The 26,365-nt window shown below is 43.6% G+C and overlaps 1 long non-coding RNA gene across 1 annotated transcript; it reads left to right on the top strand.

Moving 5' to 3' along the window:
- LOC139593255 (uncharacterized) lies at positions 1-23,608 on the top strand. The gene is made up of 3 exons (XR_011680228.1): positions 1-209; positions 20,652-20,740; positions 22,135-23,608. It is a non-coding gene; the product is annotated as an uncharacterized lncRNA (long non-coding RNA).
- Positions 23,609-26,365: the final 2,757 nt, after the last annotated feature.

The following is a 26,365-nucleotide window of genomic DNA, read 5'->3' as shown; positions in this document are numbered from 1 at the left end:
GAGAAATAATTCTCACTCTGGCTGCTAGATAACAAAAGATAAGAAAAAAATCCCTGTAATGCATGAACCAGGCACCCCTCACCGATTCAAGCTCAGCTGTGACATTGTGCTACAGGATGGCCTCACATATGACCTGGAATATGGACCACTGCTCCATCAAACAATTTTGTAACGATGCTCACGGGCATGATTTACAGGAGGCAGGGACTGTAAGTGTGCTGCTGGTTGTAATCTCTGCTCAAGTGTGTATCAGGGATGTTTGGGTTTTCTTTTTCTGCATGCTGGAGCCTGGGTGAGACAAGCTGTTTTTTGATTATAGGGATTGGAGCTACATGCATATTGTTCTCAGTTACACAGCGTGTTAGATTACTAACATTTTAGAAATCACCAGCTCTTCTGGCAAAGCCGATCCTTTTCTGCAGTCTCACAGCATGAGTATTGTTGTCACTTGAAAACGAATTTTTCAGGATTGTGGTTTGTATCACAGCTCTCTTCTTTCCCTAATTTAGCTTCCACTTGTGTTTTTCATAGATGCAGATAGAGTATATGCTGGAAAAACACCAAGCAGGGCACCATTCTTTTGCTTTCACTAGTAACATCCTCCTGTTGATAGTAGCTGCTGTGACAGGTGGGAGCCCTGAATCTGTAGCAGGTTCCCTCTGAGCTAGTGACTCCATAAAGCCAGGAAATGATGAGCTACACTATGGGAGTTTACACCAGAAGTGTATGCAATAGGTACATATCAAATACATGCGTACAAGAAAATCTATGGAATATGGTAAAGGAGGGGATACAAATAAAACAAGCTTAGTGAACATGGAATGGCTTGGCTGGGGAGGGGCCTTAAAAATCATCTAGTTGCAACCCCCCTCAAGGGCAGGAATACTTTATACTAGACCAGGCTGCTCAGAGTTCCACCCAGCCTGGCCTTAAACATTTCCAGGGATGGGGGCATCTACAGCTTCTCTGAGAAACCTGTTCTGGTACCTCACTACCCTCACAGTAAATAATTTCTTCCCAATATCTAGTCTGAGCCTGCTCTCTTTCAGTTTGAAACCACTCTCCCTCATCTTGTCACTACATGCTCCTGTGAATTGTCTCTCATGGTAAATGCATCAGAGAGTACAAGTGCTCAGCCTCACTTCAAGCCTGCAAAGAGCTTCTGGAAAGGAAATGTGTGATGAATGCTGCACTGTGCATCCCTCAACTCCTAAATGTCTCTTCTGTGAATAGGACTTGGCAAAGAGGAGCCAGACAGCCAGACACAGAGCTGTCACAGGCAGTTTGGGTGAACCTAATTACCAGTAATGTGTGAAAAAACCATGGGTTTGGCATGCTGAATTACATGGCTGGCTGTTCAGATGGAAGATGGAGTACAAGCCAAAAACATCCAAATGGTTCTGCAATTCTAACTCCACATAGTCCTGGATATTGGCTCTGCAATGAGCAGTTCTGATCTGACAGAGGAATCAAACCTCTCATTTTCATAGTATGAGCTTCCCAAAAGGGGGTTGCTGCTCAGGCCAGCCATTCCCAGACACTTGCCTGTGTCAGTCAGGCCACAAACCAACAGTAAACCCACCAAGTGTGGAGCTGAGGAGAAGCTCTGTTTTTCCTGACTGAGCTCAGCCTCCAAGTGTTGGTGGAGAAATGAAAGAATGTGTGGATGGGCAGGAGGTAACACTGAGGAAGAGAAGCTGGGATGCTGGAGCCTACAGGACTGTTTGAAGAAAACAAAAGCTACTGAGGATGTGAATCCTCTGGCAGCAAGTGCAGCTAGACAGGCATAGGAGAAACTACTAACTGGAAGAAATTCCTGCCCATGAATGTTGGCTGCTTTGTCTTCTGAGTCAGGCTGGGTTTCTCAGAGGACACAGTGACATGAGCTGCTTCCTGGGGAATGACAATGCTGAGGCTGTGTGCAGGACCTGAGTGTGCCTGACATGAATAACAGATTTCCACAAGTCAAATCTCTCTGAATAAAGAAATGTCATCTCTTTCTTCAGCCAATTATTTATTCACTTTCATGAAAGCAGGATGGGATGAGAGAGAGAAAGAATACCAACAGACATTGGAATTCGAGGGTAGAATTCTAATTTTAACTTGTCTTTTACTCATGAGGCAAAATTCTTAATATAAACATTAAGATTGCATGCTCCTATTATGATGGCTGCATGAATAGGCATTGCTGCTGCTGGTGTGGGGCCTTGCCTTGCCAACAACTGGCTTTGATGCAGTCAGGTGTGCAAGAAAGAGAGGTAAAGGAGCCAGGCAGCAGCTCTTCCTCAGGGCATCAGCAAGAGAAGGAGCCAAGGCTGGGATGGATATAACCTGGGGTGAAAAGAAAGTTAAAGTCAAGTCTGGCTGGAACCTTCTGCTGCAGGGGAGATAGAGATAACATTAACAGGAGCAGCAGCTGGAGCTGTCAGGGCTGGGCTTTGCAGTCACTTGGAGATGCCTGTACAATCCTGCTGGGACTGCCTTTGGAAAGCCAAGAGAGCTGAGCAAATTTCCATTGCTTTCAGTATTGCCCCTCTTACTTCCTGCTCTCCTCAAATCCCTTCCCAAAGGTTTCCTGTGCAGAATACAAAACTGTCTGCTGTGGCCAGCCTTTTTGCTGCTTTCATCCTGCTGCCTCTCCTGCAGGATCTACCCAGTTCCTGCTTCAGCAGCTGGATCCTGGCTCTGGGCTGTGTGTACAACGTTACAAATGTGACAGTGTGGCTCCGGATCAATCCCTGCTGCTGCCACCTGCAGCGTGTGTACTGATAATGAAGAAGAGTGCTGCTCTGCCCCCATCACTTACCATCTTAGCATCGTGTTAATTACTACTGCTCAAGGAGCTTCTTTGTGCAGTAAATTATTGATGAAAGCAGCTCTGTGAAAATTTGAAAGTTTTGTGTGTCATTCTCCTGAATGAATAACAGTGCATGAACACTTGCAGCAAACACCACATCTCCCTGATCTGAAGAAAGGGAGGGAAAAATAGACAAAAGCACTTTCCTTGGGTTACTGCAAGGGTACAGAAACTATTTCGCTTCTCTCTGATCATATTTGATTTTCCAAGGAGCTATGTTCATATTAAAGAGTGACTGAGCACTGGAGCAGATTGCCCAGAGGGGCTGTGGATTCTCCCTCACTGGAGATATTCAAGAACCATCTGGATGCAATCCTGTGCCATGTGCTCCAGAATGGCCCTGCTTGAGCAAGGAGGCTGGACCAGATGTCCCACTGTGGTCCCTTCCAGCCTGACCCATTCTGTGTTTCTCTGAGTGTAGTGAGCTCCCAGCAGCTATCAGGAGACACTCAGCTTGAAATGAGGAGACAGCAGTGGATTAAATATAGGATGCTTCCTTCAAAGTGTTGCATCCTCATTGTCTTATTTGGGGAGTATGCATAAATCAGATCTTGCTTGCATAAATATAGTAAATTTATTTAAGAAAATAATCTAAGAGGAAAAGAATTGTCTGCTGATTAATCCAGAGCTGCCCCTTCTAGAAGCACAAGCTCCAGGCTCTGGGGCAATGTACTGCACAGCATCACTGTGGGTGTGACTAGCAGCCCCATGGGTGACTTTTGTCTTTAACACTTGCTTTCTTCTGTTACTTTGCAATGTTGGACAAAAAATGAGTCTTGAAGTATTTCAGAGGCTGAATTCTGTATTTCAGGTATGGTTTTGCCAGCAAAATGACTATCTCTATTACAGCATGAGAAAAAATGCCCAGAATGGGCCAAGGAGGGATGGAGAAAGAAGCTGTCAAAAGGGAAAGTTCTGTTCTGTTGGAGCAGGAAGGCTGGCACTTGCCTGGAAAGGCAGGAGTAGGCTGGGCAGCCTACACAAAGCGGCTGCAATACTGCCAAAGAGGCAGTGCTACTCCTTTGCTCCCCCTCCAAACTGAAGTTAGGCAGCTAAATGCATCCCTTTTCCTGCTACTGTTGGCAAGAGGAAAAGCTGGAGCTGTGCTGGGAGATTCCCACATGGCTGTGGGTGATGGGAGAGCAGGGGTGATCAAAACCTCTGCCTGTGCTCCCAGCTATGGCACAGCTCAGGATGCTGATCCAGCATGGGAGCTTTGGCAAAAATGAAAAGAGCAAGGTTTTAGTTTGGCAAATTGCTTGCTGTGGAGTCCTGGAGATAGTGCTGTGTGGTACTTTCAGGGTCCCCCGTGGCAGGAAGGAAAGATGAATCTGACTCCATGTTCTTAGAAGGCTAATTTATTATTTTATGATATTATATTTTATTAAAGAATGCTATACTAAAACTATGCTAGAGAAAGGATACTTACAGAAGGCTTAACAAGATACTAATGAAAAACTTGTGACTCTCCAGAGCCTTGACACAGCTGGCTGTGATTGGTCATTAAGTTAAAACAGTTCATATGAAACCAATCAAACAATGACCAGTTGGTAAACAATGTCCAAACCACATTACAAAGCAGTAAAACACAGGAGAAGCAAATCAGATAATTATTGTTTCCATTTTTCTCTGAGGTTTCTCAGCTTCCCAGGAGAAGAAATCCTGGTGAAAGGATTTTTCAGAAAATATGACAGTGACAGTGCTGTGACCCTTTAAATAATAAACAGACAGCCCTGGGTGACCTGACATGATCACATCTCTCAGAAATGGCACGTGGAGTCATGGTTTAGTCTGCCCTGAGGGTCACAGGGGACAGGAAAGACAGGAGGACACAAGGGCTGCCTGAGGAGGTGACACAGCCTGGGCAGAGGGCAGGACTGGGGGAAGAGGATGCAGTGCTCGCCCAGTTTCTCCACTTTTTCCATGGAAATTGCTCTGTGGACTGGACTCTGCAACAGGCTGGGCCTCAGGAAGGAGAAAAGAGTGGTAATGAGGACCTGAATGGGGAAAATGTGGAACAGAGAGATGAGAGAAAGGAGCAAGTGTGAGGAACCAGGGAGGAGGAAAGGTCAGAAGCCAAACAAGGTATGCAAGAAGGAAGGAAATCAGCCCAAATCAGAAAGCCAGCTTCAGAGGCGTTGGAAGAGCGCAAAGGTGTGAACAAGTCAGCCACTTTCAGCTTAGAGTGTCCTGACAAGGACATTTGCACATTTCAAAGGGCTGTGGGGGCTGCAGTGGGAGCACTGCTCTGCACTTCCAGGTGCTTGGGGACATGTCCCACCTGCCAGCCACTGCTCAAAAGCTGCTCTCAAGTCCCAGGAGGGACTTTCTGGGTATCCAGAAAAAATTGTCCCACTCGTGTGTCCACAAGATCCATAACTTAACCAGACACCTTTAAAGCACTTTACCATACTTGCATAGAATTTTCACAAGCTGCAAACTATGCTTTTCTCAACAATTTCTTTCTAAGGAGCCTGCAACTACCATAATTTGTTTTGTACTGCAGAAAAAGCCCTGGGCTTCTTTCCTGGCTTTTGTTTTCCTTCACTCTTAAGCAATAATTATACCACTGTATCCAGATGTCTAAAAAGTAGCCAAACAGGTTGTCATTTTATTCAATAGTATAGCCAGGTTAAAAGAAGAAGGGAATTAAGCCCCGTTGCCATGATCTGCTGAGAGGTGAGAGGATCCTTGCCAAGATCCTGAGATAATAGAAAGCTGGAATTTATCAACTACTGGAATAACTCATGAACTCATGAACTCATGATGGATTTAATCAAATTATTGTATTTCTAGAGAGAATTGTTCAGAAGTGCAAGCTTACATTAACACACTCATTTATGAATGATTCTTAAGCAAAATCAAAATAACCTTCCTCAGAAATGTGTCTTCCACTCCCAGGAGTTGGGAAAAAAAGGCTTTAGGCCAGTGCCTATGGAGAAGTTCAAGTGGGTAATAAAGTGCATGAGTCCACACAGCACTGTCTGTGAACTACAATTTTTAAAAGCCTAAAAAGCAGGACTGCTATTTGTTAAAGCATAGCTCTGTTCTGTGCACCTAATCCTGAGGACAGGAGATCCTTCAGCAGCCATATAATGCTGAAGACACTGAATTGCCCAGAATACTCTGAACCCCAGAATACTCAAAAATATTAAATTTAAAAATATGGAAAAGTTATATTTTTAACATACATTTTCTCTCCATGTCCAGAGTCGTTACTTGTTTATGGTTATGGAATGTGGGAGTGTGAGGTGTTTGCCTTAAATAAAAACTATAGGATAACTCTGCAAACAGTATTACAAAATTGGGCTATATTCATATTTACTTTGTCAAGACAGATATGACATTTTAATAAAAAATGAACCCTAATCTGATCTATATTAGGGGAAAAAATGAGTTCCTCAAATTCTGATACTTGTCCAGAAATCAACATGAAGACAAAGACTGTGAAACCATACTATTTCCAGCTGAGTAAAAATCTGCTATGAAAATAAAGCATTATAATTCATTCATAATTACTCTTCACATAATGTCTGTGTCAAAGTTGTATCATACACACTTTTCAGAGTCATAGGCAAGTTGAAAAATCTTTCATGGAAAAGTCTGCATTGCAAAAGGAAAAATTCAGTGTGTATGTGTGTGTGCATGTGGGACAGCTTTGGGGTCTTGTAATTTGTTTTTTCTCACTTGGAGGACAAGTCTTTCAAGCAAAAACAAGAATAAGAGCTGAAGCCTCAGAAGTTCATAAATAGGATTTTAGTAAAGGTTTGGAATATATCAAAGAGAGGAAGTCTTATATGAGATTCAAATTTCGCATTAAAATCCTCCTGTAATATGAAATTTTTCATTCTATTTTAGACAACATATTGCTTGGGTTTTGTACAAATTGAGCAATATATTTGGAAAATTATCCTGATTTTCTGATCCTGCTCAGATTGGCTCAGAGGCAGGATCCACATCACTGTCCCTGCTTCTTTCCCTGTGCAGCAATAATCACTTGCTGGACACTCTTCTAGAAACCACAGGAGCCTTTCCATGACACTCCCAAATGCAGCCATATGTTGTGAAGACCTGAGGCAAGGGTCAGCCCCACTGCCAGAAAAGGGTGCTGTGGAATTATCCCTTGATTATTCCTTTGTCCATGCCATAAGCAACAAGCAGGATGCGGATCCCAGGTGGATCTGACATCTCTTCCCTCTCCATTGTATTTAACAGGAAGCTGCTGTGCTGCACTCAGCCTGGTGAGGATCACATTCTGTTTGCCTTCCCTCTCTGCAAGGTGTCTAGGGTGTCCCCTCAGCTGTGTGAGGGGACAGCCACACACAGAGACCTGAGGTGACAGCAGCACCTTGCCCTCTCGTGGAGCCTGGGGGTGGCAACTCCTCATGTGCTTTTTTAGGAGGCTGCCAAGGAGAAGCCAAAGTGTGTGTTGGTTCTCACTGTTTCACAGCGCAGCAAACTCCTTCTGGGAACAGAGCAAGTGGTTCATGCTTGCACTATTTGTGTGGTATTTTCAGGGACCCCTGTGGCAGGAAGGAAATAATGAATCTGACTCCATTCTTAGAAGGCTAATTTATTATTTTATGATCTATATTGTATTAAAGAATACTATACTGAACTATACTAAGGAATAGAGAAAGGATACAGACAGAAGGCTAAAAGATACTAATGAAAACTCGTGATTCTCTCTTCAGAGTCCGACACAGCTTGGCCCCAGCTGGACAATAAGTAAAAACAATTCACATGTTGGATAAACAATCTCCAACCACATTCCAAAGCAGCAAAACACAGGAGAAGCAAATGAGAAAATATTATTTTCCTTTTTCTCTGAGGCTTCTCAGCTCCCCAGGTGAGAAATCCTGGTGAAGGGATTTTTCCAGAAAACATGACAGTGACACTATTGGATCCCCCTGGCCTTGATATCAGTTCAGGACTTATGTGATGTTCCTCCACAATATGCTGTTGAATGTACAAAGCTGTAGCATTAAATAGGTCACTTTGTCTCTCTTCATTATAGTCTTAATTTTATCACTCTACTCACATTATGTGCTTGGGTGTTTATTGACCTTGAAGTCAGACCTAAATGGTAGTGTATGGCTGCGTGCTGCCCTTGATGTGAGTGAATGTGAAATCCAGCTAATGCCTTTTGAGGGCCTGCATCCAAAATATTTGGCACTTAGGCAGGTTCAGTACAAATGGGAGGTGACACTGATTGACAATACCAGCTTCCTGATGCCTACCCATTCCCTGCTTTACACTGGGGATGGAGGGAAAAGTTTTACCTCTCCCAAAGAAAGGCATTTTGCCTTCTGCTCTGAGAATTGGAGGCCATTTGTCTGAGGAGAGCAGTGGGTAAGTGGGTTTTCTTTCAAATGACAAAAGGCAGGGTTGGACCCAATACAAGAAAACGTCCCTGTTAACTACCGTGTGGCACACCAGACAGCCTGCTGTTGCAATAAAATATTTATAACTAATCATTTTGTTAAATGAAACATGTACTTTATGACACCTTTTGTAATTAACAAGCCCTGTTCCAGCTGATTGTGCACATGGTGTTCCATGGTTTATTACCAGGTACTACAAGGAGACATAATAAGTACCTACAAATAACCGCCCATATTAAGATGTAGTATTGCAAAGAGAAGCAATTAAGCTCCTGGGAAGCTTAGTGTTATTTGTTTGTAAACAAGTGCAAGGGTAGGACCTTTGCCAAACAAAAGATTGGGTTAGTAGGATGATAAAGCAATAAACCTCGCAGTGCATGAACACTTTGTGGTGGAGCTACAGTCGGGGAGTGATGAGGAGGCTTTAACAGAGACTTTAATGAAGCTGGATTTTGCTGACAAATGGTGCTTAAAGATACTGGTATGGTTAAGCTGTATTTAATGATGCCTTAGATGTCCTGAGTGCTGGGATTAACACTGAAATAATGGCTCATGATCTCAGTAAGGCGATCTCAGTGGACTTTGGTCACACGAACATATTTAACATTCACCATTAAATTCTCTGATTTGCAGATTAAAGACTAAAGTAAGAGGCTTGAGGGTGTTGTGCTGAGGAGAAACCTCAAACACCTGTCATTCATATTGTCATCAACAAATCAGAGGTTGTAGGTACAAGGAACTCTGAGATATTCATTTTAATCAAACCAGAGAGCAGTGATGTTGCAAAGATCACTGACTTGACCACAGCAATGCAGAGAGCTAAATCATCTCCTAAATTTTCCTGCTCTGCAAGGACAGGCCAGCCACTGCCCACTGGCCCCATTTTCTATGGCTGCCTGTCAGGACAAATCTAGTCAGGATGGGATTGCTCACTGTGCTTCATCTTGGAGTCAAAATCTAGAGTAGGTTAAAACAACTAAAACTCAGCATTTTCAAATGGCAGATGTGGTCTGAGGTAACAGCTCCAAATGCTAATTGAAGCATCTTCTGAGGAAGAATTATCCCTTGATTAGAGCCAACAGAACAGGTGTCTTGTTCCTGTTATCCCTGCCTGGCAGAACAAGCCAGGTGTGCAGCGCTCAGGGTGAGCAAGGCGGGACAAAGCCTGGTCTGGTGCACCTGGGCAAGCCTTGCTCCATCAGTGCTTCCCAGCACATACCCCAGCACTCCTGAGGAGGGATGGAGTGGGGAATACCCCTCTGATACACACAGATGCCCCTTCATCTCTCCTGAGCTGCTGCCGGCTTGCCTGGCTGGCATGTGCAAACCTCGTGGCAGGGGGACAAGGGACCTCACCCCAGAGGGGCACCACTGCCACTCAGGTTGAGCCAAGGGACAGGCAGGGACACTACATGCTCACTGTCAGGCACGTGCCATGGTCTAGGGCCCCTGTGCTGCAGGACTGGGCTATCCTGTGAATTAACCAGAAATGTGGCATCTTCTGTCTTGCTCTGAATGTAAAGGCTGAGGCTGGCACTGTTGGTTATTTGGAAACTGGCAGTCCTCATATATTTTTACTTTTATTGGTACTCTGGGTTCAATTTTTGCAAATTGCTGAGAAGTTTTGCCAAACCAGTGGCAAAACTTCAGCTCTCACTGGCTTAATTGGTCCTTTGGTAACAAACATCTATAATGGGAATTAACCATCTGCAAAATGCTGCCCCACTCTATTGGTGTCAAATCCCCACATCCTTACTTGAGATCAGGGACTGAGGGGGCAAAACACATCTACATACATGGTTTTCTTGCAAAACATTTCCTGGCTGTTTCTTTTTCTAAGGCTGTGTCTATATTTGGCTCACATTCTCTACAGGGGTAAGCTTTTGTGTTTCAAATACAATGTAAAGCCAGGTAAAAAGTTAAGGCTCAGTTTGAATACTGACAAAATTATTGTGAATTTTCACTTCATTTAACTTTCTTATCTTTGTTCTATCTTACCTTGATCTGTCTGCAGGGTTACTGATGTTCCCTGGATAGTCTTTCTCTGTGGTCTGAGGTAACAGCTCCAAATGCTAATTGAAGCACCTTTTGAGGTATAACATTAGTTATACCCATCCTGGTAGGGTTTTTTGATGTTGTGGGATCAGTTTCTTTGAATTTGCCCTAAAACTGGAGGCAGAAGAGCTGAAGAGACATGTAACTGGATGAAAAACTCCTGTTTTTTTTCTTTCATGCTGAAGCCAGCAGATGGTGCTTACTGCCTTTGCACATTTCTTGGAGAAGCCCCACATTATCTGTCAGTTCGTTTATGGTATTTACCAGGGAACAGCAACAAGGCTCACAGCCACTTGTCACTTTTCAGAGAGATGGAGAATTGGGTTCTGAAAGTAAGACACATCCCACAATGTTGAGAGCTTTAGAATTTCAACTCCCTACGATTTTGGATGTTTTCACAAACTGTTTTCTCAAAATGATGCTTTGCTGCTATCACAATAATTGGTGCAGTTTGTGTTGTTGTTGGGAGTTTTCTCTCCTTAAAATTGGAAAGAGTGAGGAAGATAATGAGTCATAGAATCTCCTTGGATGGGTTTTAAAGTGGAGCTTACAGAAGTAAGCTCTAAGGGACAGGTTATGTCTCTGGTATGGGGTAGCTGAGGCCCAGGGGAGCCAGTTCAAGTTGGGATGATTTGCAGGGAATACTGAAGAGTGTGTGCTTCCAGGAGGGGTGTTCTGAGACCTCTTCAGCCCAGAGAAAAAGGGTAATAAGCTCTCAGAAAAGCATCTTCCCAACCCATCCCGCACTGGTAAAGAAGCACTATCTATCCCCACTGATGAGTGTTGTGTTCCCATATGTGCTTTGGGAGACTTTTACAGCCTGAATATTTTCCCAGAACAGCTGTTCTATAGCTGTTCTCTCTCCCAGTGTAGCTGATATTGCTGAAAGGTGCAGAGAGGTTGAGTTACATGGTTTAGAAAAACCCCATAAGCAGAGGTGCTCTCTCATGTGGTGATGGAGAGTGTGAGCAGCAGTGCTGAGGATAAAAGGCTTGGTTACACATTTACACTCATTTCTTCTGTGCAAAGGGCTTAACTTGTACATTTTATTTACCTGTGTATTCCACCTATGTATTTCCTTCCTATGGCCACAAATCAAAACAGGGACTTACCTGGCAGACTGCATCTTTCTGTGAGTGTCTTTTATTCAATATTAATCTCATTCTCTTCCTTGTAGCTGAATCATTATGTCTACATTAAAGCAGTAATTTCTATTTCCAGCCACAAGTCGACAGTTTTAGTAATAGGTAACAAATTTGCTTGTGTTTAAAACCAGTAGGAATTTCTTTCAAGATAATGTGTGTCCAATTTCTGCCTGCTTCCAGCCCCAGCACAGTGCCTGTCAGTGCCATCTGCATTTCTAGGAGCAGCCTCAGGTTTAAGCTTTTCATTTGATGATGCAAGCTGAAGAAGTACTCTCTTTTTTATTTCTTTTTCATTATGGATTACCTGATGTACAAACCCAGCTAGGTTTTCTACATGGGAGGGCAATTTCCAAACCCAGCAAAGCTTATTAGAAAAGTCAGCAATCTGACAGCTGGGCTGGATGAATTTTCTGACCACTTTTACCAGACTTGGCAGCTAACCCCGGAGAATGAGAGCTTCAGGGAAGCTGTGCTGCTCAGTGCTCTACTCTTTCAGTCCTCAGATTTTCTCCAAAATATGTTTTTCCTCCCTATCTGCGTGTTTACACTGGAAACTTGGTGAAATTACAGAAATATTGGTGCTTTCCTGAGGCTGACAGCTAGTTCTTTTAACCTCACTGACAATTATTAAGATAAAAGATAAAAATCTCTGATGATTAATATCTTTATGATCTGATCAAATGTGCGTAGTGTGAATCAAGAATTTTCTAAATAATACAGGAGAAGAGTGTGGCTAAGCTTGGGCAGAGGAACCAGGCAGGGTCTGGCCCCTTGTGAATCCTTACTGAGGAATTGGTGTATTTCAAATACCTGGAACTGATATCTATGGCCTTAACAAAAGGAAAAAACAAAAAAACAAAAAAAAAAAACAAAACAAAACAAAACAAAACAAAAAAAAAACAAAAAAAAAACCACCAACAAAAAAAACCTCTTGAGATAACTTTAGTTTTCATCTGTGTCCAGGAGTGCTGAGCACCTGCCCTTCATATTAACATTCTATCACTGTCTGAAAAGATGAATATTGGAAGAAAATGGCAAGTGGTTACTGAGGTATTATAAAGATACTACTCAGTTTTTGGCTTATGTCATGTGCAGGCTGACCCACCTTGATCCTTAAATAACCTATCTACAAGAAAAAGGCTTGCATAATCAGGTTTTTTTCTGTCCTACTTCTGGGAGAAGGTGTTGTTAGCAAAGTGCTCAGCAATTCGGTGGCCCTGCTTCTGCACAGCACAGGTAGCTCCTGAGCCCTGAGCTCCACAGGAGATGTGACAATGGCCTTCCTTTCTTTGATGCACTGGAGACATAGAAAGGTCTCTCAAATCTGTTTTGCCCCCAAAGAAATCAATTACAGAGTTCTTATTAATTTCAATGAGGGTGAAAAAGAAAAACAAACACTGTTTATGGGTAAGTAAGTAAATTTATTTCACAGATATAGAGGTCAGTGCTCACAGAGCTTTGCAATATGAAGCACTGAGCACCTCTAGCACCACAGTGAAGTCAGTGCTGCCTTGCTCTGGTGTTCTTTATCACTCAGCCCAGACCTTCCCCCATCCAGGCTGTCTTCATCTGCCCACAGGAACAAAATGAGAGGAATCACGTTTCCTCCAGGTCACCTTGGGTTTCCATAGTGACTATTTGAATGTGATTGTCTTATCAATCAGAACCTTCTTTACTCTCATAAGCAACTATAAAATCTCCTCTGGTTTCTATAGCAACCATCTTTAAACCCATATATTTATTTTCTCTAGGCTTAGCTGAATTGTCAGAAATAGTGCAAATTAACTATTAGTGCAATATTTCTCATATTTTTTCCCTTAAGCTATCCTTTACTGTCATCCAGAACAACAATTATGATGAGGCTACTGTCCTTTTGTTTCAGACCCTCTTTGCTGACTAACCACATGAGCAATGCCTCTTAAACACCATGGGTTTCATGAGGAGCATGGTAAACCCCAAAACCTCTGGAGTTCAGTCTTTCCCTTCCCAATTCAGGCCCCTATGCCATTCCATCCCCATGCACTGAGCACAAAAAATTGGTGTTGTTTTGATATCCCAAATCTCTTCTTGTAAATAATATGCAAGAATAGCACCTTCCCTTCAGTAAGCTCAAAGCAAACTACAGTGTTACTTAACAGCAACCCTGTGAATTACTTATTATTGTTGCTGCAGCACAATTTGCACAAGGTTAATGGTCCATTTACACTCCAAAACCAATAAATGTCAAAAATTTTATGGAGTTTTTTCAACTATATGTGGTAACTGGAGACAAGGCTGATACCACATTGCCTATGGTTTCCTTTCACCAGGCAGCAGGTTCACATGAAGTTTTCTGTAGAACTGAGACTGGCACAGTCACAACTACACTTTTACTTCATGATATGGCCAGGAACACCCATTGCTTTCAGTCTCAAAGTTCACCTTCCTGATGCCATGGTTCGACTTGGCAGGAAGTTCAATGCCATACGGCCACTCCCACATCCTCCCCCACTGACCCTCCAGCAGGACTGGGGTGAGAAAAAGAGTAAAATTAATGGGTTGAGATAAAGACAGTCTAATAGAACAGAAAAGGAAGTGATAATAGTAACAGTAATTCTAACAGCAATAAATATAATAAAAATATAATATAATATAATATAATATAATATAATATAATATAATATAATATAATATAATATAATATAATATATACAAAACCAGTGATGCACAATACACTTGCTCACCACCCACAAGAATTCAAGGTTATAATGTGCCTAATTCAAGATAGATTATAGATAATTTTTCTGCTCTGTGGCAGTGTTTTCTGGAATCCCGTTGGTAGCAGCAATTGCAGACATACCATATCTGCTTCTGTGCAACTTCCAGGTTACAGGGCAAGAGAGGCTCTCAGCTCCATCTCTGGTGCTGCTTTCTAGCTGTTCTGGGCTTTTCTTTCTCCTCTTTCTCTGTAGTAGGAAAATTATTTTGGTTTTGGCATGAGATGAGAGACTTGTTTGTTTTTCTCTTAATTTCTACCTTTTCTCTAGAAAGGTTTGGTCCCTACAGAGTCTCCATCTGCTCCCCCTTGCCCAGAGCTGCTGGGTTGCTGGCAGAAGGCAAGTTTGTGCCTGTTCTGCATGTGCAGAGACACCAACAAAGCTGCAGTCAGTCCACCTTGCTTCTTAGGAAAATGCTTACCAACAAAATTGAAAAAGTTCAAAGAAAGGTGAACAAAAGAGCCAGGAAGCTGAGGTTGTGGTCACATATCAGGGAAGGACAAAAGATTTTTGTGCCAGCTGATGGGAAATTCAGTAACTGAAATCCTATGGGTATGAGAGGAGGAATACATCGAGATAATAAAAAGGAGAGGAGTTAACTACTTCTAAAATTAAAAGGAGGAATGTGTAGTGACTCAGGATCACACTGCTGAATTCACAAAAGGTGGTTGGTACTGCAGGGGCTTGGGCCCTGCAGCTGCCTGGCTGTGCTCAAGGAAGTTTCCAGGCTTTTCCAGGGTGTCCCATTGGTGTCCTGATGCTGAGCTGCAGATGAAGGAGAGGAAGGGGAAAGGGGATGCCTTGAGGCTGGCTGTGAGAGCTCCTCCAAGGAGAGCTGTAGGGGACCAGACTGTATTTAGAACCCCCAGGGAACTAAAAGCATTTGTGCTCAGCAGGATTATGGCCTGCTTGTGCCAGGAGGAGGGCACTGGGCAGTGCCTGCCTTGCTGGGCAGGGGCTGTGGAGTGCCAGCACAGAGCTGGGGACACAGCTGTGGTGGCCTGGCTGCCAGTGCAGGGAGGGAGTCACTGGTGTCTGTGCTGATGTGAGCTCAGCGCCATGGCTCTGTTGCACTGCTTCAGACATGGCCAGAGCACAGCACAGCAGCTCTTTGCTATCAACACAGCAATTCCTCTGCTCATACAAATCCCAGAGTAAAATCACTCCTATAAAGAAATGTTTTGCAGAAACACTTTTTTTTTTTCAGTGGGAGCTTGCCTGGAGCTCTTTTTCATCCCTAAACTTTCAATCCCACAGCATTTTTTTCCACACAGGTGCCCCCCCCCCCCCCCCCAGGTGCACAGGTCTTTCAGCTCTGTGCAGGGTCCTGCAGCACTGCTGCATGCTCCCAGGGCACTTGCAAACCTGGATACAAATCTGCTGGGTCCCAGTCAGAGTGGGGATGCCAGGAGCCCGAGTGACTTCGGGTTTGATGGGGAGATGGCTGCAGGCAGAGATGGGACACAAGGAAGGCACAGAACACTACTCACCAGGAGGAAGAGCTACTTCCTTCAGTCAGACACTTGCAGCTCCTCTGCCTTCTTTCAGTGGCTAAACCTTCCTGAGGAAAGCGACACAACTTCATTCTCTAAAACACAAGTGTTGAGAGACTTGGGACCATTACATTTGACTTGGCATGGTAAGAAACTCTCAGGTTTATATAAGAATTGCTAACCTGAAGCTGTTCTTTACTTAACTTCAGCCAATGTGCAGGCATGTTCAGAAGCCATATAGCTCCCATATTTTACCTTCACATGTCTGAAGATACTAAATCATATAGTCATAAAATGATTGTATAAGATACTATATATATTCACTGCTGAGGTCTGTAAAAGCTACAACAATCCATTTTTTTCTATGCAGATTTCCGGAAACTGTCTGATATCTGAATGTGGAACTTGTAACTTGTGTAATCTGTAAAAAATAAGCACATGCCCATTGCTGGCAGTAGATGAATATTTGCAGAGCTGAAGTCAAACACTTAAGAACACGGAGATGCTGAAGTTATCATTGCAGTTTTATCTTGTAAATGCTCCAAAGAACAGAGTGTTTCTTGCTCCACTTCCCACCTCCCTCCCCAGGCAGGCTGAGCTTTTCTTCCTTCTCTTTTCTCTTTTCTCTGTGGACTTCCAGAGCTGCTGGCTTTCAGCTTGTACAAGGACAAGCAGGGACGAGCTCTGTGCTTGCTTTTATGCACCTAGCATGCAACCCCTTTGTGTTACTGTGGATACATTTGTTTTTCACTTTCTAAAAGTGAGGAAAAGGGGCAGCTGGGGAGAAGGGCTGAGAGAGGGTGTTTTTGCACTGTGGTTTTCCCCTGAAGCCTGTGGTCGGGCGGGTGCAAGGCCTATGAGAGCACAACTCAAAAATGACAGCAGGACTGCCATATCAGGGGCAGATAAGAGCCACATTGCTTGCAAGGACTGAAAGCCTCATTGCCCTTATCTCAGTTTTCAGAGCCACTGAAGCCCCGTGTCTTTCTTTCTCCTGTTTGCTTGATGTATTGGGGAACTGCTGCTGAGCAGCTACACGAGCTCCTGTCTTCCTTGGGGCATGTGCAGCATGGCCTGCAGTCCCTCCCTCCCTCCCTCCCTGCCTCCCTGCTTCTCTCCCCCCCTCCCTCAGGAGCGTGGGGGGCACAGGCTGTGCTCATTTAACACACCACTCTCTAGCTGCATCTTCTCAGCAGCTGCCCCCAGGAACACGACTTTGTTATTTATGCTGCTCCCACTCCCACCGTACTGTGTGGGTCCAGAGCCTGCTGTGGGTTTTCCCTTGGGTGAATGACTCAAGTGGCAATAAGAGCCAGCAGCTGTGCTGGAGACTGCCACAGCAGCTTCCACTAGATTAACCCTGGAGGACTGCCAGCAGGAGAGAGGGTCTGGCATGCTGCTCACTGGGATCTCACATCCCTGCAAGGTGGCTTCAGCCCCATGCCTTGAGATGACTTGACTTCCAGCCTTCTTCTGAAGCAGCTGAGCAGCTCCCACAAAAATAGGAGCAGTTTCTGTAGGAGGGACTGTGGAAAATCACTGGACTCAGATTTAAAACAAGCTAGCAACACCACTGTCTCCATCCCCCACTGGAAGAGGGTTGGGTGTGCTCTGAGCACAGTCACAGAGAAGGTCTTGCAAATTATGTGATGGTTGTCCTCTCCTGTGATACCCACCAGTGATACACACCAATGATACTCCCAGTGTCCAGGGAGACACAGCCTGGGCCTGGGCAGCTCTCCACCCAGCAGTGCCTGCTTAATGTATCCTCCAGACAAACAGATCCAAGTTCCTATTCACCCTCTGGCCAGCATTGGCCAGCATTGGCCAACATTCCATGATGTTCAACAGAAAAGAAAGCCACTGCATGAAAGTGGGGGCAAGCAGTGAGAATTTCAGCAGAACCTTTGATATACCTTTCTAAGTCCAAACTTTCTTTAATTAAAAAAAAAAAATTTAAAGACATCAGAAGTGTGGGATTTTGAAATAAGAAGTTATTTGAGCCTCCTGATGCTCAGAGTCAGGAATCACCTGTTTGACTTAGTAGCAGTGGGTGAAGATACATTTCCTTTCGTATTGGTTACACCTCTGTAGGCACTATAGCTGGTGCCTGCAGCAGAGAAGGTTGTGTTTGCATCCTGTGCTAGGCTGGCTGCAGGAGGCAGAGATGGAGGCCTGGAGAGAGGGGGTTACAACAACAGGCACTGTCTGAGTGCTCTGAAGAGGGGCAAGCAGTTAGCAAATTTCTGGAAAACTCAAAATCATTTAAAGGACATAGATGAGAGTGGATTGGGCTTTTCTTTTTCCTGCAGAAGGGAAGTGTGATGAGATCTGTGACTGCACCTATGAAGAGGTGAACAGGAGTAAGTGAAGTTTTCCCTGACATTGTGTAAGTCTTGTCTCAGGGTCAGATGCATCTGGTGGGAGTTTATACTGCAAGTAACTGTGCCTTTCTGTGGGAGGTTCCTCCTCTGAGACATTCCTGAGGGATTAGTCACATTTGTGTGCCTCAGAAAGAAATGTGTACTATGGCTTTTGGAAAGAAAAGAGCAGAAATCTACCCAAGCAGAGCTGTGGTGCAAGCAGAGGGAGATGCCTAGCCTGGCTGAGCAGGCTGAGGCTGTCCATGACTGGCTCTGCCCACCCACAGAGTGTGTGCAAGTCAGACACAGCTCTGAAAAAATGAATTGTCTGTGCTGTTCAACAGAAAACAAAACTGGGGCTTGAAGATGGGGATGAGGGTGGGAAGTAAGTTTGCAGACAGCACCAAGCTGGGTGGGAGTGTTGATCAGCTGGAGGGCAGGAAAGCTCTACAGAGGGATCTGGACAGGCTGGATCAAAGGGCTGAGGTCAATGGTGTGAGATTCAGAGAGACCAAGATCTTGGTCTGGTACTTGGATCACAACAACCCCAGGCAGTGCTACAGGCTGGGGGCAGTGGCTGGGAATCTGCCCAGTGGAAAAGGACCTGGGGGTGACAGCTGGACATGGGCCAGAACATGCCCAGGTGGCCAAGAAGGTCAATGGCATGCTGGCCTGGATCACCAATAGTGGCCAGCAGGACCAGGGCAGTGGTGGTCCCCCCAGACTTGGCACAGTGGGTCCACACCTCAATTCTTGCGCTCAGTTCTGGGCCCCTCACTACAGCGAGGACATTGAGGGGCTGGAGCGTGTCCAGAGAAAGGCAACAGAGCTGGGGAAGGGTCTGGAGCACAAGGCTTGTGGAGACCTGCTGAGGAAGCTTGGCGTGTTTAGCCTGGAGAAAAGGACGCTCAAAAAGACCTTTTCACTCTCTACAATTGCTTGAAATGAGGGTGTAGCCAGGTGGGAGCTGGTCTCTTCTCCCAGGTTACAAGTAACAGGACAAGAGGAAACGGTCTCAAATTGCACATGGGAAGTGTCAGACTGGATATCAGGAAAAATTTCTTCACTGAAAGAGTGGTCAGGCATTGAAACGGGCTGCCCAGGGAAGTGGTGGAATCACCATCCCTGAAGTATTCAAAAACCAGGTCGATGTGGCATTTGGGGACATGGTTTATTGGTAAGCACAGTGCTGCTGGGCTAACAGCTGGACTCAATGGTCTTAAAGGTCTCTTCCAACCTTAACATCTCTATGATTCTATACATTTAAGTGGAAAGTTTGTGCTACTTTCCAAAATCCAAACTTTCTTTGTTTCTTTTTTCTGTTTTCCTTTGAAGACAGCTGAACTGGTACTATTTAGTCTTGCATAGCCCAAAAGTGCTAAGCAGAGGACAAAGTGCATCAATAAAAGGTTCTGTAGTTTCCAAGAGGAACACTAATTCCAGAATGGAAAATTATTACTATTCCATCCCTTTAGAGACCAGTAGGTAAATTTGCTCATGTTTGAGTACTTGAATTAAAAATGTGTAAGTACCACATCTCTTTCTAATTTCTGAAAAGTATGTTGGTAAATCAAAGACATCCAGAGCTGTCTGTCCTGAATGTTTTTCTGGGTGTACTGTGGCTGTTGGGTGGAAATAAATGTGTGCTTTCTAAGTAGAAAGAAAGATATGATCTATTAGCATAAAATAATGTAAAATTGTTTTAAATTAAAACTCAGACTTGGTGTTTAGAGCTTGGTAAAAAATGAAATGGACCAAAAATCACTGCCACCAGTAGAACTGGCTTTTTGGGCTGGAAACCAAAACTGTGCCCAAGATACACAAAAGCCTCGGGGATCTTTCCCCAGGGTAAGTGGTGCTAAACTGTCCATCTGCCCTCTCTGCCCCACTGAGAAGCCACCCAGTTGCTTGGCTGTGGGCTGACTTTGGAACATGGAAGCAATTTTGTTGAGGCCAGCTTGACTGATCAGCCCAGAGAGCTGGGTGTGTCTGTACATTTTGCAGAAACACCATGAGGTTTTATTGTCCTCTGAATGCAGAATTGTGGATGAGGATTCGGCAGATGAGGTCCATTCATGCTCAGAAATGTCAGCCCTTTCGCAGAACAATATGGTAAGGATCCACCTTGGATCAATATTTTGAGTGCATTATTTAATTAGAGAAATAAGTTATTGCATAGGGTAAGGAAGGCAGTTATTGCACAGGGCACAACAGATAAAAACTTAGTTTTGATTTAATTCAGGCAAATGAGATTTTTGTGTTATGATGTTAATTCAATCATAGCATTTCATGATCCTCAGTCACTGCCTTTCATAAGGTCTAGGAGGAAAAGTCAGAGACAGAAATAATAAAAACCTGGGAAGGGCCAGGAGGTTAAAACTGCATGGCTGTGAACTGAGATGGGAGGTGGAAATCAGGCACCACCAAGCTTGGGGCAGGGTCAGGTTTATGTGTATGGTCTGAGCAAGCTGAAGAGCCTGCCAAAGAATTGTTTCTTTTGTGTTTCTTCTCTGCTTCCATCCAGCCCCACAGCTACAAAGGAGATATCCTGTGTGACAGCCACCGTCCACTCACTCTCCTTGCTTCCCTTTGTTACAGAGGTGACTCTGGGCTTTGGATCTTGACTTCCAGCTGCAACTGCCATGGAATTCACACTCTTCTTCCCACTGACTGTGCTGGTGGAAAAGGCAAGTGCTGTCTTGGGAAAACAATAAATATCACCCAGCTTCCAAAAATCTCTGCAAAACAAACATTGTGAAAAGTATTTAAGATAGATTGAAATGATTTGGTTTGACATGTATGTTTGCTTCTGCCACTCTTACAAAACTAATTTGAAGTGTATTTCTGAAGGAAAACTGGCTTTGTTCTGAAAATGCTTAAACAACCTCTCTTAGAGGCTTGCTGGACTCTACAAAGGTTGTGCCCTAAAGTGAAATCTTAGTAAAATCCATCATTAAGAAGACTGCTTTGCATTTGACTCAGGTTTTCTGGTGTGAAATCGTTCCAGCTTTTTTTGACCAGCTCTATTGAGAGCTGTCAGTGGTGATATCTGATGCCAGCAGTGGCCTTGTGAGGCTGTGAAGGGAGCTCTAAGAAATGCTTATCAATGCATTACCACTTGCTTCAGAAAAAGATTTATTACTTTACCTTCAACACAGTAATGGGGACATCTTGCTGTGTCAACATGATGTGTTTTATTCATTTAACATCATTTGTTAAAGAAAAGTAATTCTGAATGCTGCAAGTTGAGTAATTCTTATGTCTTTTCACACTTAAGCAGGCTTGCAGTGGACGTACAGTTTTCTTTCTTCCTATTGCTTTCCAAGCTGCAGTCACAGGTTGTACCCAAGAAATATTTCTATAGGCTTCCATGGCTGGGTTGGGGTCTGGAGCAGTGAGTCTCATTTCCAGGGAGCCTCAAGGCAGGAGTTAACATTAGAATATTGCCCATGTCCCAGCATGTGTTACAGCTGTGTGCTTATATGTGGTGCTTTTTAAAAGAAAAGACTATGCTTATGTGTTTCTTGAAAACTGTGAATTGTTTCTCAGTTTGCAGTTATAATTATTCTTCCCTGTCCCTCTGCTTTTAATTTGTGAATATGTAGATGCAGATTATTGATTTTGCAGTATCTTGAAACAAATCTCATCATTTCATGACAGTGCCACACACCTCTTCTGTGGGGCAAAATCTGCAGGACCTCTGGCCCTGCCATGACACAGTGATCCAAGAGAGCTCTGATTTTTCCCAGATAACAGGACTTGCTCTAATGTCTTTTATCTATTTTAAGGTTGAGAGTTTTTTCATCCAATATGTATATTTTATCAATCCCTTCCTTTTTTAAAATAATAAAGTTTTGAATGAAAAAATTAATTTCTTAGAAGGCACCCAGAGAATACTTGAGGTGGATGGTAAGACTGATAAAGGCAGTGTGCGAGGGAGATTTAGTAAATAAACACCTTGTAAGCATGCTGATCAGTGGAGGGAGGTTTGGAATCACTGCTTCTAACCCTAATTTCAGCCATTACTGCGTTCTGCCATTACTGAGAAATGGTTTTGCCATCACCATTTGTTTTCCTGCAGGTTTCTTCCATTCCTGGAGCCTGCTTGGCTTCACACCTCTCAGTGTGTGTACACCACATAGAGCCAAGCTTGGCACTGTGTGTGCAACTCCAGACAAGCGACATGTGAAAGGAAGGAGGAAAAGCATTTTCTCTCTGAAAAATTGCTGCTGACATGCATCCAGCCACTCTGGGTTTTGATACAGGCTTGCACATGATACAGTGTATGTCCATTAAACAGCCTGGGCTGTGCTATCAGACTGTAAATTGCTGATTAATCACACAGCCAGCCTGGATGTCCATCCCAGCCCAAGCTCGGCTTCTCCATGTGACTGATGGCAATGGATGTGTGCATGCTGACAGCACCAAGTGTCACATCCTTGGGAATTCAGAGCAGGAGCCACCACAATGAATGTGGAGCAACTTGCTCCGACCTAGATAAACTGTCTGAGAGCTTGTATGTGTGTGTGCACATTTGAGCAAACATGATAAGAGAAAATAAGGATTTAAATGAGCAATGTCCTGCCCTGTATAACAATAAACCAAACAAATCAAAATCCCTTCTTCTCCCCACACATTAATCTCTTTTCTCCTCTTGTTCATTCTCACAAATCTGTCCTTGGTATTGCAGTGGCTTGTTTACAGCATAGCAAAGTTTGCCCCTGTGTAGCATTTCAAGTAAAGCAATTTAATGGCCCATTGGCTAAATGCTGACTAACCTGCTTTGAATGGAGTGGGAGGTAAGGACTGAGCATAAGCTCAGCAAGGATTTTGGCATAACATCCCATGACACTCACATCCTTGCAGTTTAGTGGGAGCTATTTACCCACGTGGGGCTTTTCCATGCTCTGCATGAAAACTGTTTTAAAATTTTGTTGCATTGAAACAGCATTACTGAGGCCCTGTTGGAACCCAGGAAATTCCTCTGGCTGCCCTGGAGGACTCAAGCCCCTGCCCAGGGGGCTCAGAGACCTTGGCACAGAGCCCAAGACCCCTGAGCCTTTGATTTAGCCCTTGGAAAAAACAATTACCAACCTTATATGAAGAATTACAAGCCACGAAAGTTTAAGTAGAATGATAGTGAATTTATCACGGGGTGAAAAATAGATTTTTGGGGTTTTTAGCATGGGGGTTCAGGGGGCAAGATGGAGGAATCTGGGCGTGTCCAGCCTTTCTCCTTCTTGGTCTCCGTCTTCTGCTGTGATGCTGGCACTTTTAGATTGGTTTACAGTAGAAGCTCACTGTCTAACATAGCTGACAGGTATTGGACAGTAATTGTAAATATTGTATACGTAGTTTTTAGTATAAAAAGATAACACTGCCCCAGGGGCAGGCAGAGTGCCTTGGACTGTCTTGTTGAGCGGACCTGGGCAGGCCAGGAGAAAGAATTTTATAGATAAAAAACAATAAACAACCTTGAGACTGAGAAATGAAGAGCTCTGACTCCTTCTTCAAGCGCCAGGCTAGGAAAAGAGACTTTCTGATGTATCTCAGGGTCACTCTGAGGAGCTAAAGTCCTGAGAAGGCCTCAGGACTCAATTTTCACTTGTCAGGCTTTGTGCTTGGCCCTGCACAAAGCGTGGCCTCTTTGAGATGCCATTCATCAACACATTCTTCTCTACTGACCTCTATTTGTGTATGACTGGGAATTGTATGGGATGTCACACATTCATTCCCTGATTTGCTGTAGATAGGAATCACAGGCAAGCACACAGGAACACTTATTGTGTAGGTATGGTCTTGCATAGCTCAGTTTGGGCTGGAAATACCCAAAAGCACACAAGCCTGTAGCCAGCTGCTTTTCAATGGCAGTGTGACTAAGTTACTTAACTACCACACCCCTGGCAGCCCGGGAACCTCAGCTCTGACCTAACAGCAGGCAGTACCAGGCAGTGATGCTGTCACAGGGCTCCTGGTAGGCACCTGTGGATCTCTGTGCTGCTCTGCCTCTGCTTTGATAGACCAGAGTCCATGTGCAAAGATGGAGTCCTGCTGTCCCTGCCTTTGGAGGGCACAGCTCATCTCTGGAGTCTGCCTGGAGAACACTGGGGTAAGATTGCTAAGGGCTGAGCAAGTGGCACATGGCAGGTGTACAGGGAAGGAAAACCTGCAGGAAGCCAGCGTGGCCTTTCCTAATCCTAATCCTAATCTCCTGCTGGAGCCATGGGTGGGTGAGCCCATACATCTTAGATTCATGCACTGCTCTTGCTGTTTAGACCTGTACTTTTCTCATGTCTCTTCTGCTTTAGTCTCCGTCTGTATTTTAAATCACTAGGGCCTACAGCTGACAGGATAAGGTTTCTTCATTCCCAAGGGGGTGCCTTTGGGATTTTTCTATTTTTTCTATGCAACTTTCATTCTGAGGAGGAAATACATAGGCAAAAATTTTTACTTCCCTTAGCCAGGGTAACTATAGGCCAGTTTATAAGACAATCCAAAATCTAAAATGTTAAGAGGTTTTATTATGCCTGCTATGCCTTTTTAACGATAACAAAACATGGAAATTTTATGCTAAAGTTCTTGTTTGTTCTGTTCAGTTTTGTCTCCTTCACCACTTTTGAAAGTCAGCTGAAAGCCCTCTGAATTAAAACTCATTGAAATCAATACCAGTTTGGGGGAATTGATCAAGGTCCATGGAACAAACAAACACATCTCTCTTTTTGGAATATTTTCCAAGGAGCTGTGCTGTGGTTTAATCACAGGGAGGCACAAAGCATAAATATATGCATGGAACACAAACATTATCTGCACCAGAGCAGTAGACACCCTGACAATCATGCTCAGCTGTAACAACAAAGTTAAAAACTCCACTCAAATCTAGCAACTCAGTGACTCTTCCACTTCAGTGACTTCACCTGCAGAGTTTACCAGTACTCCCAATTTACACGAATAAAGAGCCAACCTGATAAATGAGAACTTTATTATAAATGATAGAAGTATATTTGATATTCCAGAGAAATTATCTTATTTGGGCTCTATCATTTGCACCACACACCCCCTCAGGAAAGTCAAACCTATTACAAAATGGGAGCAGTAAATAATAAAATGATATTTCACTGAGGGGCAAGGTACCTGACCAAGAATTGAAATGTATCACTTAGACTTCAATTGTAGCCAGTGTATATAGTGGTAGTCTGCCAAAACACACTAAATCAAACCTGTGTGAAAGAGGTTATACAATAGATAAATTTTAGGACTTTACCCTTTTTTTTACTTATTTTGTCCATATCTTTTCTGTGGCTCTAAGCTTTTCTTGGCTTAAAATACTTTAAAATTTCATGTAAAAATACAGTTTCTCCAACTATGCATAATCTCACAGTTCTTCATTCCACTAAAGCTTTCAGGAAAAAAAATGGCAAAGGAAAATACAACAGTTATGACAAGTCCCATGTATTTTACATAAATTTTAGCCATCTAAGACTCCAAATTGGACAAAGAGTAAATTTAAGGCAACCTGATGTGTGCTGTGAGTTTATAAATTTTAAAGACTGAGTTAACTCACAAGTCTGTTATGCTGGGAAGATAAAGGTGGTTAAGGAATACTTATATATGTAATTAAGGTTAATAATGATCCAAAAAGGCAATCTGATTAGGTCCAGTTTGAGTGTTTACCCCTAATATGATCTTAAACATTTTTAGTGGGGCATTTGAGGTTTTTGTATACAGCGCACATTTTCTGAATAACAAACAAATATTTGTACTTATAAGACACTTTTCTCTGATATGTCAAAGGACTCTCAAGCATTTCAGAATACAGCTTGAGAAAGGCCATGCCTCAAAAATAAAACCACACTGAATACTGATGTAAATTCTCCCCTATTAGCAATGTCACTATAGCAAAACAGCTGTAAAGACTTGGGTAAAATTGGGAACTCTAAGAAACACATATGTGAATGCAACAATACACAGCAGCAAAAATGCTTTTTGAAAAGAATAGCAAAAGCTTGCTTTAGAGGAATCAAGTTATCTTTCTCTCTCCTTCCAAAAGGACAGTCAAACCTTTGTGCAGTATTCAGTCAGTAAAATATTAAGGCCCTTACACCTTTGTACTAGTGAGATTCAGCTGGCCAGCAAGACAGTAATCTCTGTCTTGTGGTGCTGTTTCTGTGCTATGTTGCAGCATGAAGGGAGCTGCCATCCTGAACCTCCTCACCTCCCTGTCACTGACACTGAGATCAAAGTGAAGCTGGCACACAGGATTTCCCCATGTGTCTGGTAAAAGGAAAATTAGAAAGCAAAGCCATTAAACTGGG

The sequence above is a fragment of the Agelaius tricolor genome, unplaced genomic scaffold, assembly GCF_023055355.1.
Source record: "Agelaius tricolor isolate 1412-34295 unplaced genomic scaffold, bAgeTri1.0.p SCAF_9, whole genome shotgun sequence".
NCBI lineage: Eukaryota > Metazoa > Chordata > Aves > Passeriformes > Icteridae > Agelaius > Agelaius tricolor.
The sequence above is the reverse complement of the archived record's forward strand: the minus strand, read 5'-3'. Positions and strand labels throughout refer to the sequence as shown.